An 18,311-nucleotide genomic window follows, 5' to 3' on the forward strand; every position below is an offset into this window, starting at 1 on the left:
CAACAGAAATCATCAGGAAGTAAAATTTGACCTATAGCCAAAACTGTCAACAATCCCAGCCATGTTTCCAACAAGAATGCACTCACATGTGTCAGGAACTATTTGTGTTTAAAGGACCAAAGTTGTGTTTTTTAACTGTAGCCATGGCAACAAAACTGTAACTGTAACAATTGTGAGAATTGACCTTGTTATTTATTTATTATAAGTATTAAAGTGTTTGCTTTTGTGGTGCACCCTCTCTATATTAATGAACCTGATGTTATATATTTGAACAGGTACTTTATGCACTATGGTAGAATAGATATGCAATAAAACATTCTGAAAACTGTAGAAGTGAGATTGTATCTGAGTTATTATTAAGCCGTCGCCTGACACATACATGTTTTTTACAATGCAAAATAATAAAAGTAGAAGCTCAGCATTGTAATATCTTTTCTATATTATGGCTTCAAAAATGTTAAATCCCAGAAACTTTGTTGCTAATTTGTCTTTTAGTGTCACTAAAAATCATCAGTGGTTGACATGGAATAAACTAATTTCAAAGAGGAGAGATAGAATATTCAGTCTTTCCTGTGGTTCTCCACTAGGGGGCACCAGCTGTCCTGAGTTTCAACACCTGCCTGATTCATGCAGCTCTGCATTTAGAATCTAACCTCGGTGAGACCTGCAGGGTTAAGCTGTGGCTCTGCTTCTGATTTCAAACGTCCTGGATAAAACTTTTAAACTGCAGCCAGAGAAACGAGAAAGGATTCAGACAAAGAGAATGCAAAGGAGTGGAGGAGAGGGAGGCAGGACTCGGTAAGGTAAAGGCATCTACCTTGTATTAAAGTGTCGTCAAGATGTTGAAGAATGTTCCAGGTGTTCCGGTTTGTAAATTGTATAAATTGAGATGTCAAATCCGGCAGTGCTCACCGTTAGATCAGTGTAGGGTCCCCGCCGCTTGATGACCATAAAAAGGCCCTGGATTACATTCGCTCCCTGGGATAATCTGTTGTCGTGGTTTTTTTTGACGCCTCCGTTTCTTCGCCCTTGAAGATGAGGATTTTATCCTCTCCCCTTGTCACGTTCTTGCCGACCTCCAACCTGACTTTGTCCCTTGTTTAATTGAGGATTTACATTATTATATTATTATGGATATATGAGGAGATGATTACTGGACGTTTTACTGGACAGTTTTAATTACCTCCTCTTTAGAGGTGTTTCTCTTTTCTTTCTTCTGGTGGAGCCACAAATGTTGGTGCGATCAGTAAAAACCTTCATATTGTGCACTGTGATGTGTTTTGGCTTCAGCAAGAAGTTCATAGACTGGATTGTTCTCATATACACTCACCCCAAGGCCTCTGTGCTTACTAATGGAATTATCTCCTCTCCATTCGAACTGGGAAGAGGCACGTGGGGACCCTCTCTTCCCTCTACTTTTTGCAGTCGTGCTTGAACCGCTAGCAGTGGCTATCCATAAAGAACCTGCATTTCCAGGCATTCTAATTGGAGACAAATGTCACAAACTAATGTTATATGTGGATGACATTCTTTTGTTTGTCTCATCTTGGGAGACCCCTCTCTTTTAAGTTATCTAACCCCAGCACTTGCAGAATGGACCCAGACTGCCCTTATGTTAGCGAGGAAACTTCTTGTCAAGGAATGGAAAGCCTCCTCTGCACCAACACCATCTTTGTGGTTTAATTGTGAAAGGGCTACTCCGGACATTGTCTCGACCTGATTCTCCACACGTTGTGAGTGTTTTGGAAGACTGCCCGATCACCCGTGAGGTTTTTCTCTGTCGGGGAACCTGCGGTAGGGCGCTATGGAGTGCTTCATCCCCAGGTTTGTTTTGGATTAACAGTTTCTTGCTTTGACAAGAATATCTTGACAAGTCACCAACATGACACCTATCTGAAAAGTTAATTATCAATAGGGTCTATTGCCAATACATTTTCTGCCAATCAATTGAGTTAACTGTAAAACTGTAGCTAATGCTTAAGTTAATGTACTTTTCTGTCACTGTCCTCCCTTCTTCAACCCCCCCTCCAGGGGCTCTCCAACCAGTTTTGTAAATTAGGTTTTAATTTTCTATTGTAAATTTCATTTACTCATGCATAATAGACATTTTAACCAAATGATCAGAAATAACAGGAAAATGCACAGATTTCTGTCAAATAAGGTAACAGAGACTTATTGCCTGTATTGTACACGGATCAATTATGCTGTCGTGCATCACAACCCCCCAAAGGCCCATTCTGAGCCAGGAAAAACCCTGGCGGATACTCAATTATACTTATCAATGAAGCCAGATGAAACCAATCAGCTATCTAAACTAGAAGCATGCCTTAAGGACATAAAGATCTGGATGACTAGAAACTTTCTGCTACTTAATTCAGACAAAACTGAAGTTATTGTGCTCGGCCCCAAACAACTTAGAGATTCTCTCTCTAATGATATAGCTGCCCTAGATGGCATCAGCCTGGCATCCAGCACTACTGTTCTGAATCTGGGAGTTCTATTTGATCAGGATATGTCCTTCATCTCCCACATAAAACATATATCAAGGACAGCCTTCTTTCATCTTCGCAACAAAAAAAAGACACATCTTGTCTCCAAACGATGCAGAAAAACTAGTCCATGCATTCGTTACTTCTAGGTTTGCTTACTGTAATTCGTTACTATCAGGCTGCCCTAATAAGTCACTAAAAACTCTTTAGCTGGTACAAAATGCTGCAGCACGTGTGCTGACAAGAACCAGGAAGAGAGATCATATCTCTTCTGTATTAGCCTGGAAGCCAGTGCAGAGCTTACAAAGCTCTCAATGGTCAGGCACCATCATATCTTAAATAGCTCATAGTGCCATATTACCCCTCTAGAACATTGCGCTCCCAGGATGCAGGCCTGCTTGTGGTACCTAAAGTCTCTAAGAGTAGTGTTGGAGGTAGAGCCTTCAATTACCAGGCCCCCCTCCTCTGGAATAATCTACCAGTCAGGGTCCGGGAGGCAGACACCCTCTCTATTTTTAAGAGTAGACTTAAAACTTTCCTCTTTGATAAAGCTTATAGTTAGGGCTGGCTCAGGCTTGGACCAGCCCCTAGTTATGCTGCTATAGGTTTAGACTGCCGGGGGATCTGACACACCGAGCTTCTCTCTTTCTGTGTCTGTGTGTGTGTGTGTGTGTGTCTCTCTCTCTCTGCATTCATGTTATATTATCTTATTAACTATGTATCTTCTTGTCCCATTAACATTACTGTCCATATATCTTCCCGGGACTTCTTGAGCTCCCTTGTCTTGTAGGTTCCTGGGGATCGTTGCTGCAGACCACCTGCTGCTGTGGACCTGCTTGACTCAGACTGCAATAACTATTAATATAAGTCTTCCGCATAGTATGACTATTATCGTTGCTTATGCTAATAGCAGACGTGTTGACTTAATCTCTTACAATTACAATTATCAACCTTTATCATTACTATGCCTCTCTTGCTAATTCCTTCCTAACAGCCTAACAATCCTAACAATTGTTGTTGGCATTGTAACCATAAGTATGCATTATCTGTTGTTGTTGGTGTAACCATAAGTATGCATTATCTGTTGTTGTTGTTGTTGTTGTTGTTGACATTGTAACCATAAATATGCATTATCTGTTGTTGTTGTTGACATTGTAACCATAAGTATGCATTATCTGTTGTTGTTGTTGTTGACATTGTAACCATAAGTATGAATTATCTGTTGTTGTTGTTGTTTGCATTGTAACCATAAGAATGCATTATCTGTTGTTGTTGTTGTTGTTGTTGTTGACATTGTAACCATAAGTATGCATTATCTGTTGTTGTTGTTGTTGTTGTTGTAACCATAAGTATGCATTATCTGTTGTTGTTGTTGTTGACATTGTAACCATAAGTATGAATTATCTGTTGTTGTCGTTGTTTGCATTGTAACCATAAGTATGCATTATCTGTTGTTGTTGTTGTTGTTGTTGTTGTTGGCATTGTAACCATAAGTATGCATCATCTGTTGTTGTTGTTGACATTGTAACCATAAGTATGCATTATCTGTTGTTGTTGTTGACATTGTAACCATAAGTATGCATTATCTGTTGTTGTTGTTGTTGTTGTTGTTGGCATTGTAACCATAAGTATGCATTATCTGTTCTTGTTGTTGAAATTGTAACCATAAGTATGCATTATCTGTTCTTGATGTTGTTGACATTATAACCATAAATATGCATTATCTGTTGTTGTTGACATTGTAACCACAAGTATGCATTATCTGTTGTTGTTGCATCATCTGTTGTTGTTGTTGTTGACATTGTAACCATAAGTATGCATTATCTGTTGTTGTTGTTGACATTGTAACCATAAGTATGCATTATCTGTTGTTGTTGTTGTTGGCATTGTTACCATAAGTATGCATTATCTGTTCTTGTTGTTGAAATTGTAACCATAAGTATGCATTATCTGTTCTTGATGTTGTTGACATTGTAACCATAAATATGCATTATCTGTTGTTGTTGACATTGTAACCACAAGTATGCATTATCTGTTATTGTTGTTGTTGTTGTTGTTGGCATTGTAACCATAAGTATGCATCATCTGTTGTTGTTGTTGTTGACATTGTAACCATAAGTATGCATTATCTGTTGTTGTTGTTGAACAATTCCCCTGATTGGCTGAATGAACAAGTGCTCTGATTGGCTCAATGGACAAGTACCCTGATTGTAACCATAAGTATGCATTATCTGTTCTTTATGTTGTTGACATTGTAACCATAAATATGCATTATCTGTTGTTGTTGACATTGTAAGCACAAGTATGCATTATCTGTTGTTGTTGTTGACATTGTAACCATCAATATGCATTATCTTTTGTTGTTGTTGTTGGCATTGTAACCATTAGTATGCATTATCTGTTGTTGTTGTTGTTGGCATTGTAACCATAAGTATGCATTATCTGTTGTTGTTGTTGTTGTTGTTGTTGACATTGTAACCATAAGTATGCATTATCTGTTGTTGTTGTTGTTGACATTTTAACCATAAGTATGCATTATCTGTTGTTGTTGTTGACATTGTAACCATAAGTATGCATTATCTGTTGTTGTTGTTGTTGACATTGTAACCATAAGTATGCATTATCTGTTGTCGTTGTTGTTGACATTTTAACCATAAGTATGCATTATCTGTTGTTGTTTTTGAAAAAGTCCCCTGATTGGCTCAATGAACAAGTACTCTGATTGGCTCAAAGAACAAGTACACTGATTGGCTCAATGAACAAGTACTCTGATTGGCTGAATGAACAAGTACCCTAATTGGCTGAATGAACAAGTGCTCTGATTGGCTCAATGGACAAGTACCCTGATTGGCTGAACAAACAAGTACTCTGATTGGCTCAATGAGCAAGTACCATGATTGGCTCAAAGAACAAGTACTCTGATTGGCTCAATGAACAAGTACCCTGATTGGCTCAAAGAACAAGTACTCTGATTGGCTCAATGGACAAGTACTCTGATTGGCTGAACAAACAAGTACTCTGATTGGCTGTATGAACAAGTACCCTGATTGCTTTTAACCATAAGTATGCATTATCTGTTGTTGTTGTTGACATTGTAACCATAAATATGCATTATCTTTTGTTGTTGTTGTTGTTGTTGGCATTGTTACCATAAGTATGCATTATCTTTTGTTGTTGTTGTTGACATTGTAACCATAAATATGCATTATCTTTTGTTGTTGTTGTTGGCATTGTAACCATTAGTATGCATTATCTGTTGTTGTTGTTGTTGGCATTGTAACCATAAGTATGCATTATCTGTTGTTGTTGTTGTTGTTGTTGTTGACATTGTAACCATAAGTATGCATTATCTGTTGTTGTTGTTGTTGTTGTTGTTGTTGACATTGTAACCATAAGTATGCATTATCTGTTGTCGTTGTTGTTGACATTTTAACCATAAGTATGCATTATCTGTTGTTGCTGTTGAAAAAGTCCCCTGATTGGCTCAATGAACATGTACCCTGATTGGCTGAATGAACAAGTACTCTGATTGGCTGAATGAACAAGTACCCTAATTGGCTGAATGAACAAGTGCTCTGATTGGCTCAATGGACAAGTACTCTGATTGGCTGAACAAACAAGTACTCTGATTGGCTCAATGGACAAGTACTCTGATTGGCTGAACAAACAAGTACTCTGATTGGCTGTATGAACAAGTACCCTGATTGCTTTTAACCATGAGTATGCATTATCTGTTGTTGTTGTTGACATTGTAACCATCAATATGCATTATCTTTTCTTGTTGTTGTTGGCATTGTAACCATTAGTATGCATTATCTGTTGTTGTTGTTGTTGGCATTGTAACCATAAGTATGCATTATCTTTTGTTGTTGTTGTTGTTGTTGTTGACATTGTAACCATAAGTATGCATTATCTGTTGTTGTTGTTGTTGACATTTTAACTAAAAGTATGCATTATCTGTTGTTGTTGTTGTTGAAAAAGTCCCCTGATTGGCTCAATGGACAAGTACTCTGATTGGCTCAATGAACAAGTACCCTGATTGGCTGAATGAACAAGTACTCTGATTGGCTCAATGGACAAGTACTCTGATTGGCTGTATGAACAAGTACCCTGATTGCTTTTAACCATAAGTATGCATTATCTGTTGTTGTTGTTGTTGACATTGTAACCATAAATATGCATTATCTTTTGTTGTTGGCATTGTAACCATTAGTATGCATTATCTGTTGTTGTTGTTATTGTTGTTGGCATTGTTACCATAAGTATGCATTATCTTTTGTTGTTGTTGTTGACATTGTAACCATAAATATGCATTATCTTTTGTTGTTGTTGTTGTTGGCATTGTAACCATTATTATGCATTATCTGTTGTTGTTGTTGTTGTGGTTGGCATTGTAACCATAAGTATGCATTATCTGTTGTTGTTGTTGTTGTTGTTGTTGTTGTTGTTGAAAAAGTCCCCTGATTGGCTCAAAGAACAAGTCCCCTGATTGGCTCAAAGAAGAAGTCCCCTGATTGGCTCAATAAATAAGTACCCTGATTGGCTGAACAAAAATGTACTCTGATTGGCTCAATGGACAAGTACTCTGATTGGCTGAACAAACAAGTACTCTGATTGGCTGTATGAACAAGAACCCTGATTGCTTTTAACCATAAGTATGCATTATCTGTTGTTGTTGTTGACATTGTAACCATAAATATGCATTATCTTTTGTTGTTGTTGTTGGCATTATAACCATTAGTATGCATTATCTGTTGTTGTTGTTGTTGTTGTTGTTGGCATTGTTACCATAAGTATGCATTATCTTTTGTTGTTGTTGTTGACTTTGTAACCATAAATATGCATGATCTTTTGTTGTTGTTGTTGGCATTGTAACCATTAGTATGCATTATCTGTTGTTGTTGTTGTTGTTGTTGTTATTGTTGTTGTTGACATTGTAACCATAAGTATGCATTATCTGTTGTTGTTGTTGTTGTTGTTGACATTTTAACCATAAGTATGCATTATCTGTTGTTGTTGTTGAAAAAGTCCCCTGATTGGCTCAATGGCCAAGTACTCTGATTGGCTCAATGAACAAGTACCCTGATTGGCTGAATGAACAAGTACTCTGATTGGCTGAATGAACAAGTACCCTAATTGGCTGAATGAACAAGTGCTCTGATTGGCTCAATGGACAAGTACCCTGATTGGCTCAATGAACAAGTACCCTGATTGGCTCAATGAACAAGTGCTCTGATTGGCTCAATGGACAAGTACCCTGATTGGCTGAACAAACAAGTACTCTGATTGGCTCAATGGACAAGCACTCTGATTGGCTCAATGAACAAGTACCCCGATTGGCCCAATGAACAAGTTCCCTGATTGGCTCAAAGAACAAGTCACCTGATTGGCTCAAAGAACAAGTCCCCTGATTGGCTCAATAAATAAGTACCCTGATTGGCTGAACAAAAATGTACTCTGATTGGCTCAATGGACAAGTACTCTGATTGGCTGAACAAACAAGTACTCTGATTGGCTGTATGAACAAGTACCCTGATTGCTTTTAACCATTAGTATGCATTATCTGTTGTTGTTGTTGACATTGTAACCATCAATATGCATTATCTTTTGTTGTTGTTGTTGGCATTGTAACCATTAGTATGCATTATCTGTTGTTGTTGTTGTTGTTGTTGTTGTTGGCATTGTAACCATAAGTATGCATTATCTGTTTTTGTTGTTGTTGTTGTTGTTGTTGTTGTTGTTGTTGTTGTTGTTGTTGACATTGTAACCATAAGTATGCATTATCTGTTGTTGTTGTTGTTGTTGACATTGTAACCATAAGTATGCATTATCTGTTGTTGTTGTTGAAAAAGTCCCCTGATTGGCTCAATGGACAAGTACTCTGATTGGCTCAATGAACAAGTACCCTGATTGGCTGAATGAACAAGTACTCTGATTGGCTGAATGAACAAGTACCCTAATTGGCTGAATGAACAAGTGCTCTGATTGGCTCAATGGACAAGTACTCTGATTGGCTGAACAAACAAGTACTCTGATTGGCTGTATGAACAAGTACCCTGATTGCTTTTAACCATAAGTATGCATTATCTGTTGTTGTTGTTGACATTGTAACCATAAATATGCATTTTTTGTTGTTGTTGTTGGCATTGTAACCATTAGTATGCATTATCTGTTGTTGTTGTTGTTGTTGTTGGCATTGTTACCATAAGTACTCATTATCTTTTGTTTTTGTTGTTGACATTGTAACCATAAATATGCATTATCTTTTGTTGTTGTTGTTGGCATTGTAACCATTAGTATGCAGTATCTGTTGTTGTTGTTGTTGTTGGCATTGTAACCATAAGTATGCATTATCTGTTGTTGTTGTTGTTGTTGACATTGTAACCATAAGTATGCATTATCTGTTGTTGTTGTTGTTGACATTGTAACCATAAGTATGCATTATCTGTTGTCGTTGTTGTTGACATTTTAACCATAAGTATGCATTATCTGTTGTTGTTGTTGAAAAAGTCCCCTGATTGGCTCAATGAACAAGTACTCTGATTGGCTCAAAGAACAAGTACACTGATTGGCTCAATGAACAAGTACTCTGATTGGCTGAATGAACAAGTACCCTAATTGGCTGAATGAACAAGTACCCTAATTGGCTGAATGAACAAGTGCTCTGATTGGCTCAATGGACAAGTACCCTGATTGGCTGAACAAACAAGTACTCTGATTGGCTCAATGAGCAAGTACCATGATTGGCTCAAAGAACAAGTACTCTGATTGGCTCAATGAACAAGTACCCTGATTGGCTCAAAGTACAAGTACTCTGATTGGCTCAATGGACAAGTACTCTGATTGGCTGAACAAACAAGTACTCTGATTGGCTGTATGAACAAGTACCCTGATTGCTTTTAACCATAAGTATGCATTATCTGTTGTTGTTGTTGACATTGTAACCATAAATATGCATTATCTTTTGTTGTTGTTGTTGGCATTATAACCATTAGTATGCATTATCTGTTGTTGTTGTTGTTGTTGTTGGCATTGTTACCATAAGTATGCATTATCTTTTGTTGTTGTTGTTGACATTGTAACCATAAATATGCATTATCTTTTGTTGTTGTTGTTGGCATTGTAACCATTAGTATGCATTATCTGTTGTTGTTGTTGTTGTTGTTGGCATTGTAACCATAAGTATGCATTATCTGTTGTTGTTGTTGTTGTTGTTGACATTGTAACCATAAGTATGCATTATCTGTTGTTGTTGTTGTTGACATTTTAACCATAAGTATGCATTATCTGTTGTTGTTGTTGACATTGTAACCATAAGTATGCATTATCTGTTGTTGTTGTTGTTGACATTGTAACCATAAGTATGCATTATCTGTTGTTGCTGTTGTTGTTGTTGTTGTTGTTGACATTGTAACCATAAGTATGCATTATCTGTTGTCGTTGTTGTTGACATTTTAACCATAAGTATGCATTATCTGTTGTTGCTGTTGAAAAAGTCCCCTGATTGGCTCAATGAACATGTACCCTGATTGGCTGAATGAACAAGTACTCTGATTGGCTGAATGAACAAGTACCCTAATTGGCTGAATGAACAAGTGCTCTGATTGGCTCAATGGACAAGTACTCTGATTGGCTGAACAAACAAGTACTCTGATTGGCTCAATGGACAAGTACTCTGATTGGCTGAACAAACAAGTACTCTGATTGGCTGTATGAACAAGTACCCTGATTGCTTTTAACCATGAGTATGCATTATCTGTTGTTGTTGTTGACATTGTAACCATCAATATGCATTATCTTTTCTTGTTGTTGTTGGCATTGTAACCATTAGTATGCATTATCTGTTGTTGTTGTTGTTGGCATTGTAACCATAAGTATGCATTATCTGTTGTTGTTGCATCATCTGTTGTTGTTGTTGTTGACATTGTAACCATAAGTATGCATTATCTGTTGTTGTTGTTGACATTGTAACCATAAGTATGCATTATCTGTTGTTGTTGTTGTTGGCATTGTTACCATGAGTATGCATTATCTGTTCTTGTTGTTGAATTGTAACCATAAGTATGCATTATCTGTTCTTGATGTTGTTGACATTGTAACCATAAATATGCATTATCTGTTGTTGTTGACATTGTAACCACAAGTATGCATTATCTGTTGTTGTTGTTGTTGTTGTTGTTGGCATTGTAACCATAAGTATGCATCATCTGTTGTTGTTGTTGTTGACATTGTAACCATAAGTATGCATTATCTGTTGTTGTTGTTGAACAATTCCCCTGATTGGCTGAATGAACAAGTGCTCTGATTGGCTCAATGGACAAGTACCCTGATTGTAACCATAAGTATGCATTATCTGTTCTTTATGTTGTTGACATTGTAACCATAAATATGCATTATCTGTTGTTGTTGACATTGTAAGCACAAGTATGCATTATCTGTTGTTGTTGTTGACATTGTAACCATCAATATGCATTATCTTTTGTTGTTGTTGTTGGCATTGTAACCATTAGTATGCATTATCTGTTGTTGTTGTTGTTGGCATTGTAACCATAAGTATGCATTATCTGTTGTTGTTGTTGTTGTTGTTGTTGTTGACATTGTAACCATAAGTATGCATTATCTGTTGTTGTTGTTGTTGACATTTTAACCATAAGTATGCATTATCTGTTGTTGTTGTTGACATTGTAACCATAAGTATGCATTATCTGTTGTTGTTGTTGTTGACATTGTAACCATAAGTATGCATTATCTGTTGTCGTTGTTGTTGACATTTTAACCATAAGTATGCATTATCTGTTGTTGTTTTTGAAAAAGTCCCCTGATTGGCTCAATGAACAAGTACTCTGATTGGCTCAAAGAACAAGTACACTGATTGGCTCAATGAACAAGTACTCTGATTGGCTGAATGAACAAGTACCCTAATTGGCTGAATGAACAAGTGCTCTGATTGGCTCAATGGACAAGTACCCTGATTGGCTGAACAAACAAGTACTCTGATTGGCTCAATGAGCAAGTACCATGATTGGCTCAAAGAACAAGTACTCTGATTGGCTCAATGAACAAGTACCCTGATTGGCTCAAAGAACAAGTACTCTGATTGGCTCAATGGACAAGTACTCTGATTGGCTGAACAAACAAGTACTCTGATTGGCTGTATGAACAAGTACCCTGATTGCTTTTAACCATAAGTATGCATTATCTGTTGTTGTTGTTGACATTGTAACCATAAATATGCATTATCTTTTGTTGTTGTTGTTGGCATTATAACCATTAGTATGCATTATCTGTTGTTGTTGTTGTTGTTGTTGTTGGCATTGTTACCATAAGTATGCATTATCTTTTGTTGTTGTTGTTGACATTGTAACCATAAATATGCATTATCTTTTGTTGTTGTTGTTGGCATTGTAACCATTAGTATGCATTATCTGTTGTTGTTGTTGTTGGCATTGTAACCATAAGTATGCATTATCTGTTGTTGTTGTTGTTGTTGTTGTTGACATTGTAACCATAAGTATGCATTATCTGTTGTTGTTGTTGTTGTTGTTGTTGTTGTTGTTGACATTGTAACCATAAGTATGCATTATCTGTTGTCGTTGTTGTTGACATTTTAACCATAAGTATGCATTATCTGTTGTTGCTGTTGAAAAAGTCCCCTGATTGGCTCAATGAACATGTACCCTGATTGGCTGAATGAACAAGTACTCTGATTGGCTGAATGAACAAGTACCCTAATTGGCTGAATGAACAAGTGCTCTGATTGGCTCAATGGACAAGTACTCTGATTGGCTGAACAAACAAGTACTCTGATTGGCTCAATGGACAAGTACTCTGATTGGCTGAACAAACAAGTACTCTGATTGGCTGTATGAACAAGTACCCTGATTGCTTTTAACCATGAGTATGCATTATCTGTTGTTGTTGTTGACATTGTAACCATCAATATGCATTATCTTTTCTTGTTGTTGTTGGCATTGTAACCATTAGTATGCATTATCTGTTGTTGTTGTTATTGTTGTTGGCATTGTTACCATAAGTATGCATTATCTTTTGTTGTTGTTGTTGACATTGTAACCATAAATATGCATTATCTTTTGTTGTTGTTGTTGTTGGCATTGTAACCGTTATTATGCATTATCTGTTGTTGTTGTTGTTGTGGTTGGCATTGTAACCATAAGTATGCATTATCTGTTGTTGTTGTTGTTGTTGTTGTTGTTGTTGTTGAAAAAGTCCCCTGATTGGCTCAAAGAACAAGTCCCCTGATTGGCTCAAAGAAGAAGTCCCCTGATTGGCTCAATAAATAAGTACCCTGATTGGCTGAACAAAAATGTACTCTGATTGGCTCAATGGACAAGTACTCTGATTGGCTGAACAAACAAGTACTCTGATTGGCTGTATGAACAAGTACCCTGATTGCTTTTAACCATAAGTATGCATTATCTGTTGTTGTTGTTGACATTGTAACCATAAATATGCATTATCTTTTGTTGTTGTTGTTGGCATTATAACCATTAGTATGCATTATCTGTTGTTGTTGTTGTTGTTGTTGTTGGCATTGTTACCATAAGTATGCATTATCTTTTGTTGTTGTTGTTGACTTTGTAACCATAAATATGCATGATCTTTTGTTGTTGTTGTTGGCATTGTAACCATTAGTATGCATTATCTGTTGTTGTTGTTGTTGTTGTTGTTATTGTTGTTGTTGACATTGTAACCATAAGTATGCATTATCTGTTGTTGTTGTTGTTGTTGTTGACATTTTAACCATAAGTATGCATTATCTGTTGTTGTTGTTGAAAAAGTCCCCTGATTGGCTCAATGGCCAAGTACTCTGATTGGCTCAATGAACAAGTACCCTGATTGGCTGAATGAACAAGTACTCTGATTGGCTGAATGAACAAGTACCCTAATTGGCTGAATGAACAAGTGCTCTGATTGGCTCAATGGACAAGTACCCTGATTGGCTCAATGAACAAGTACCCTGATTGGCTCAATGAACAAGTGCTCTGATTGGCTCAATGGACAAGTACCCTGATTGGCTGAACAAACAAGTACTCTGATTGGCTCAATGGACAAGCACTCTGATTGGCTCAATGAACAAGTACCCCGATTGGCCCAATGAACAAGTTCCCTGATTGGCTCAAAGAACAAGTCACCTGATTGGCTCAAAGAACAAGTCCCCTGATTGGCTCAATAAATAAGTACCCTGATTGGCTGAACAAAAATATACTCTGATTGGCTCAATGGACAAGTACTCTGATTGGCTGAACAAACAAGTACTCTGATTGGCTGTATGAACAAGTACCCTGATTGCTTTTAACCATTAGTATGCATTATCTGTTGTTGTTGTTGACATTGTAACCATCAATATGCATTATCTTTTGTTGTTGTTGTTGGCATTGTAACCATTAGTATGCATTATCTGTTGTTGTTGTTGTTGTTGTTGTTGTTGTTGTTGGCATTGTAACCATAAGTATGCATTATCTGTTTTTGTTGTTGTTGTTGTTGTTGTTGTTGTTGTTGTTGTTGACATTGTAACCATAAGTATGCATTATCTGTTGTTGTTGTTGTTGTTGACATTGTAACCATAAGTATGCATTATCTGTTGTTGTTGTTGAAAAAGTCCCCTGATTGGCTCAATGGACAAGTACTCTGATTGGCTCAATGAACAAGTACCCTGATTGGCTGAATGAACAAGTACTCTGATTGGCTGAATGAACAAGTACCCTAATTGGCTGAATGAACAAGTGCTCTGATTGGCTCAATGGACAAGTACTCTGATTGGCTGAACAAACAAGTACTCTGATTGGCTGTATGAACAAGTACCCTGATTGCTTTTAACCATAAGTATGCATTATCTGTTGTTGTTGTTGACATTGTAACCATAAATATGCATTTTTTGTTGTTGTTGTTGGCATTGTAACCATTAGTATGCATTATCTGTTGTTGTTGTTGTTGTTGTTGGCATTGTTACCATAAGTACTCATTATCTTTTGTTTTTGTTGTTGACATTGTAACCATAAATATGCATTATCTTTTGTTGTTGTTGTTGGCATTGTAACCATTAGTATGCAGTATCTGTTGTTGTTGTTGTTGTTGGCATTGTAACCATAAGTATGCATTATCTGTTGTTGTTGTTGTTGTTGACATTGTAACCATAAGTATGCATTATCTGTTGTTGTTGTTGTTGACATTGTAACCATAAGTATGCATTATCTGTTGTCGTTGTTGTTGACATTTTAACCATAAGTATGCATTATCTGTTGTTGTTGTTGAAAAAGTCCCCTGATTGGCTCAATGAACAAGTACTCTGATTGGCTCAAAGAACAAGTACACTGATTGGCTCAATGAACAAGTACTCTGATTGGCTGAATGAACAAGTACCCTAATTGGCTGAATGAACAAGTACCCTAATTGGCTGAATGAACAAGTGCTCTGATTGGCTCAATGGACAAGTACCCTGATTGGCTGAACAAACAAGTACTCTGATTGGCTCAATGAGCAAGTACCATGATTGGCTCAAAGAACAAGTACTCTGATTGGCTCAATGAAAAAGTACCCTGATTGGCTCAAAGTACAAGTACTCTGATTGGCTCAATGGACAAGTACTCTGATTGGCTGAACAAACAAGTACTCTGATTGGCTGTATGAACAAGTACCCTGATTGCTTTTAACCATAAGTATGCATTATCTGTTGTTGTTGTTGACATTGTAACCATAAATATGCATTATCTTTTGTTGTTGTTGTTGGCATTATAACCATTAGTATGCATTATCTGTTGTTGTTGTTGTTGTTGTTGGCATTGTTACCATAAGTATGCATTATCTTTTGTTGTTGTTGTTGACATTGTAACCATAAATATGCATTATCTTTTGTTGTTGTTGTTGGCATTGTAACCATTAGTATGCATTATCTGTTGTTGTTGTTGTTGTTGTTGGCATTGTAACCATAAGTATGCATTATCTGTTGTTGTTGTTGTTGTTGTTGTTGTTGTTGACATTGTAACCATAAGTATGCATTATCTGTTGTTGTTGTTGTTGACATTTTAACCATAAGTATGCATTATCTGTTGTTGTTGTTGACATTGTAACCATAAGTATGCATTATCTGTTGTTGTTGTTGTTGACATTGTAACCATAAGTATGCATTATCTGTTGTTGCTGTTGTTGTTGTTGTTGTTGTTGACATTGTAACCATAAGTATGCATTATCTGTTGTCGTTGTTGTTGACATTTTAACCATAAGTATGCATTATCTGTTGTTGCTGTTGAAAAAGTCCCCTGATTGGCTCAATGAACATGTACCCTGATTGGCTGAATGAACAAGTACTCTGATTGGCTGAATGAACAAGTACCCTAATTGGCTGAATGAACAAGTGCTCTGATTGGCTCAATGGACAAGTACTCTGATTGGCTGAACAAACAAGTACTCTGATTGGCTCAATGGACAAGTACTCTGATTGGCTGAACAAACAAGTACTCTGATTGGCTGTATGAACAAGTACCCTGATTGCTTTTAACCATGAGTATGCATTATCTGTTGTTGTTGTTGACATTGTAACCATCAATATGCATTATCTTTTCTTGTTGTTGTTGGCATTGTAACCATTAGTATGCATTATCTGTTGTTGTTGTTGTTGTTGTTGTTGGCATTGTAACCATAAGTATGCATTATCTGTTGTTGTTGTTGTTGTTGTTGTTGTTGTTGTTGACATTGTAACCATAAGTATGCATTATCTGTTGTTGTTGTTGACATTTTAACTATAAGTATGCATTATCTGTTGTTGTTGTTGTTGAAAAAGTCCCCTGATTGGCTCAATGGACAAGTACTCTGATTGGCTCAATGAACAAGTACCCTGATTGGCTGAATGAACAAGTACTCTGATTGGCTGAGAAACAAGTACCCTAATTGGCTGAATGAACAAGTGCTCTGATTGGCTCAATGGACAAGTACTCTGATTGGCTGTATGAACAAGTACCCTGATTGCTTTTAACCATAAGTATGCATTATCTGTTGTTGTTGTTGACATTGTAACCATAAATATGCATTATCTTTTGTTGTTGTTGTTGGCATTGTAACCATTAGTATGCATTATCTGTTGTTGTTGTTATTGTTGTTGGCATTGTTACCATAAGTATGCATTATCTTTTGTTGTTGTTGTTGACATTGTAACCATAAATATGCATTATCTTTTGTTGTTGTTGTTGTTGGCATTGTAACCATTATTATGCATTATCTGTTGTTGTTGTTGTTGTGGTTGGCATTGTAACCATAAGTATGCATTATCTGTTGTTGTTGTTGTTGTTGTTGTTGTTGTTGTTGACATTGTAACCATAAGTATGCATTATCTGTTGTTGTTGTTGTTGACATTGTAACCATAAGTATGCATTATCTGTTGTCGTTGTTGAAAAAGTCCCCTGATTGGCTCAATGAACAAGTACTCTGATTGGCTCAAAGAACAAGTACCCTGATTGGCTCAATGAACAAGTACTCTGATTGGCTGAATGAACAAGTACCCTAATTGGCTGAATGAACAAGTGCTCTGATTGGCTCAATGGACAAGTACCCTGATTGGCTGAACAAACAAGTACTCTGATTGGCTCAATGAGCAAGTACCATGATTGGCTCAAAGAACAAGTAGCCTGATTGGCTCAATGAACAAGTACCCTGATTGGCTCAATGAACAAGTAGCCTGATTGGCTCAATGAACAAGTACCCTGATTGGCTGAATGAACAACTGCTCTGATTGGCTCAATGGACAAGTACCCTGATTGGCTGAACAAACAAGTACTCTGATTGGCTCAATGGACAAGCACTCTGATTGGCTCAATGAACAAGTACCCTGATTGGCCCAATGAACAAGTTCCCTGATTGGCTCAATGGACAAGTACTCTGATTGGCTGTATGAACAAGTACCCTGATTGCTTTTAACCATAAGTATGCATTATCTGTTGTTGTTGTTGACAATGTAACCATAAGTATGCATTATCTTTTGTTGTTGTTGTTGGCATTGTAACCATTAGTATGCATTATCTGTTGTTGTTGTTGGCATTGTTACCATAAGTATGCATTATCTTTTGTTGTTGTTGTTGACATTGTAACCATAAATATGCATTATCTTTTGTTGTTGTTGTTGGCATTGTAACCATTAGTATGCATTATCTGTTGTTGTCGTTGTTGTTGTTGACATTGTAACCATAAGTATGCATTATCTGTTGTTGTTGTTGTTGACATTGTAACCATAAGTATGCATTATCTGTTGTTGTTGTTGTTGTCATTGTAACCATAAGTATGCATTATCTGTTGTTGTTGTTGTTGTTGACATTGTAACCATAAGTATGCATTATCTGTTGTTGTTGTTGTTGTTGTTGTTGTTGTTGTTGTTGTTGTTGTTGACATTGTAACCATAAGTATGCATTATCTGTTTTCGTTGTTGTTGACATTTTAACCATAAGTATGCATTATCTGTTGTTGTTGTTGAAAAAGTCCCCTGATTGGCTCAATGAACAAGTACTCTGATTGGCTCAAAGAACAAGTACCCTGATTGGCTCAATGAACAAGTACTCTGATTGGCTGAATGAACAAGTACCCTAATTGGCTGAATGAACAAGTGCTCTGATTGGCTCAATGGACAAGTACCCTGATTGGCTGAACAAACAAGTACTCTGATTGGCTCAATGAGCAAGTACCATGATTGGCTCAAAGAACAAGTAGCCTGATTGGCTCAATGAACAAGTACCCTGATTGGCTCAATGAACAAGTAGCCTGATTGGCTCAATGAACAAGTACCCTGATTGGCTGAATGAACAACTGCTCTGATTGGCT

The sequence above is a fragment of the Semicossyphus pulcher genome, unplaced genomic scaffold (assembly GCF_022749685.1).
Source record: "Semicossyphus pulcher isolate SPU_LCO1_2020_fin unplaced genomic scaffold, fSemPul1.0.p SCAF_16, whole genome shotgun sequence".
In the NCBI taxonomy this organism is placed as follows: Eukaryota; Metazoa; Chordata; class Actinopteri; order Labriformes; family Labridae; genus Semicossyphus; species Semicossyphus pulcher.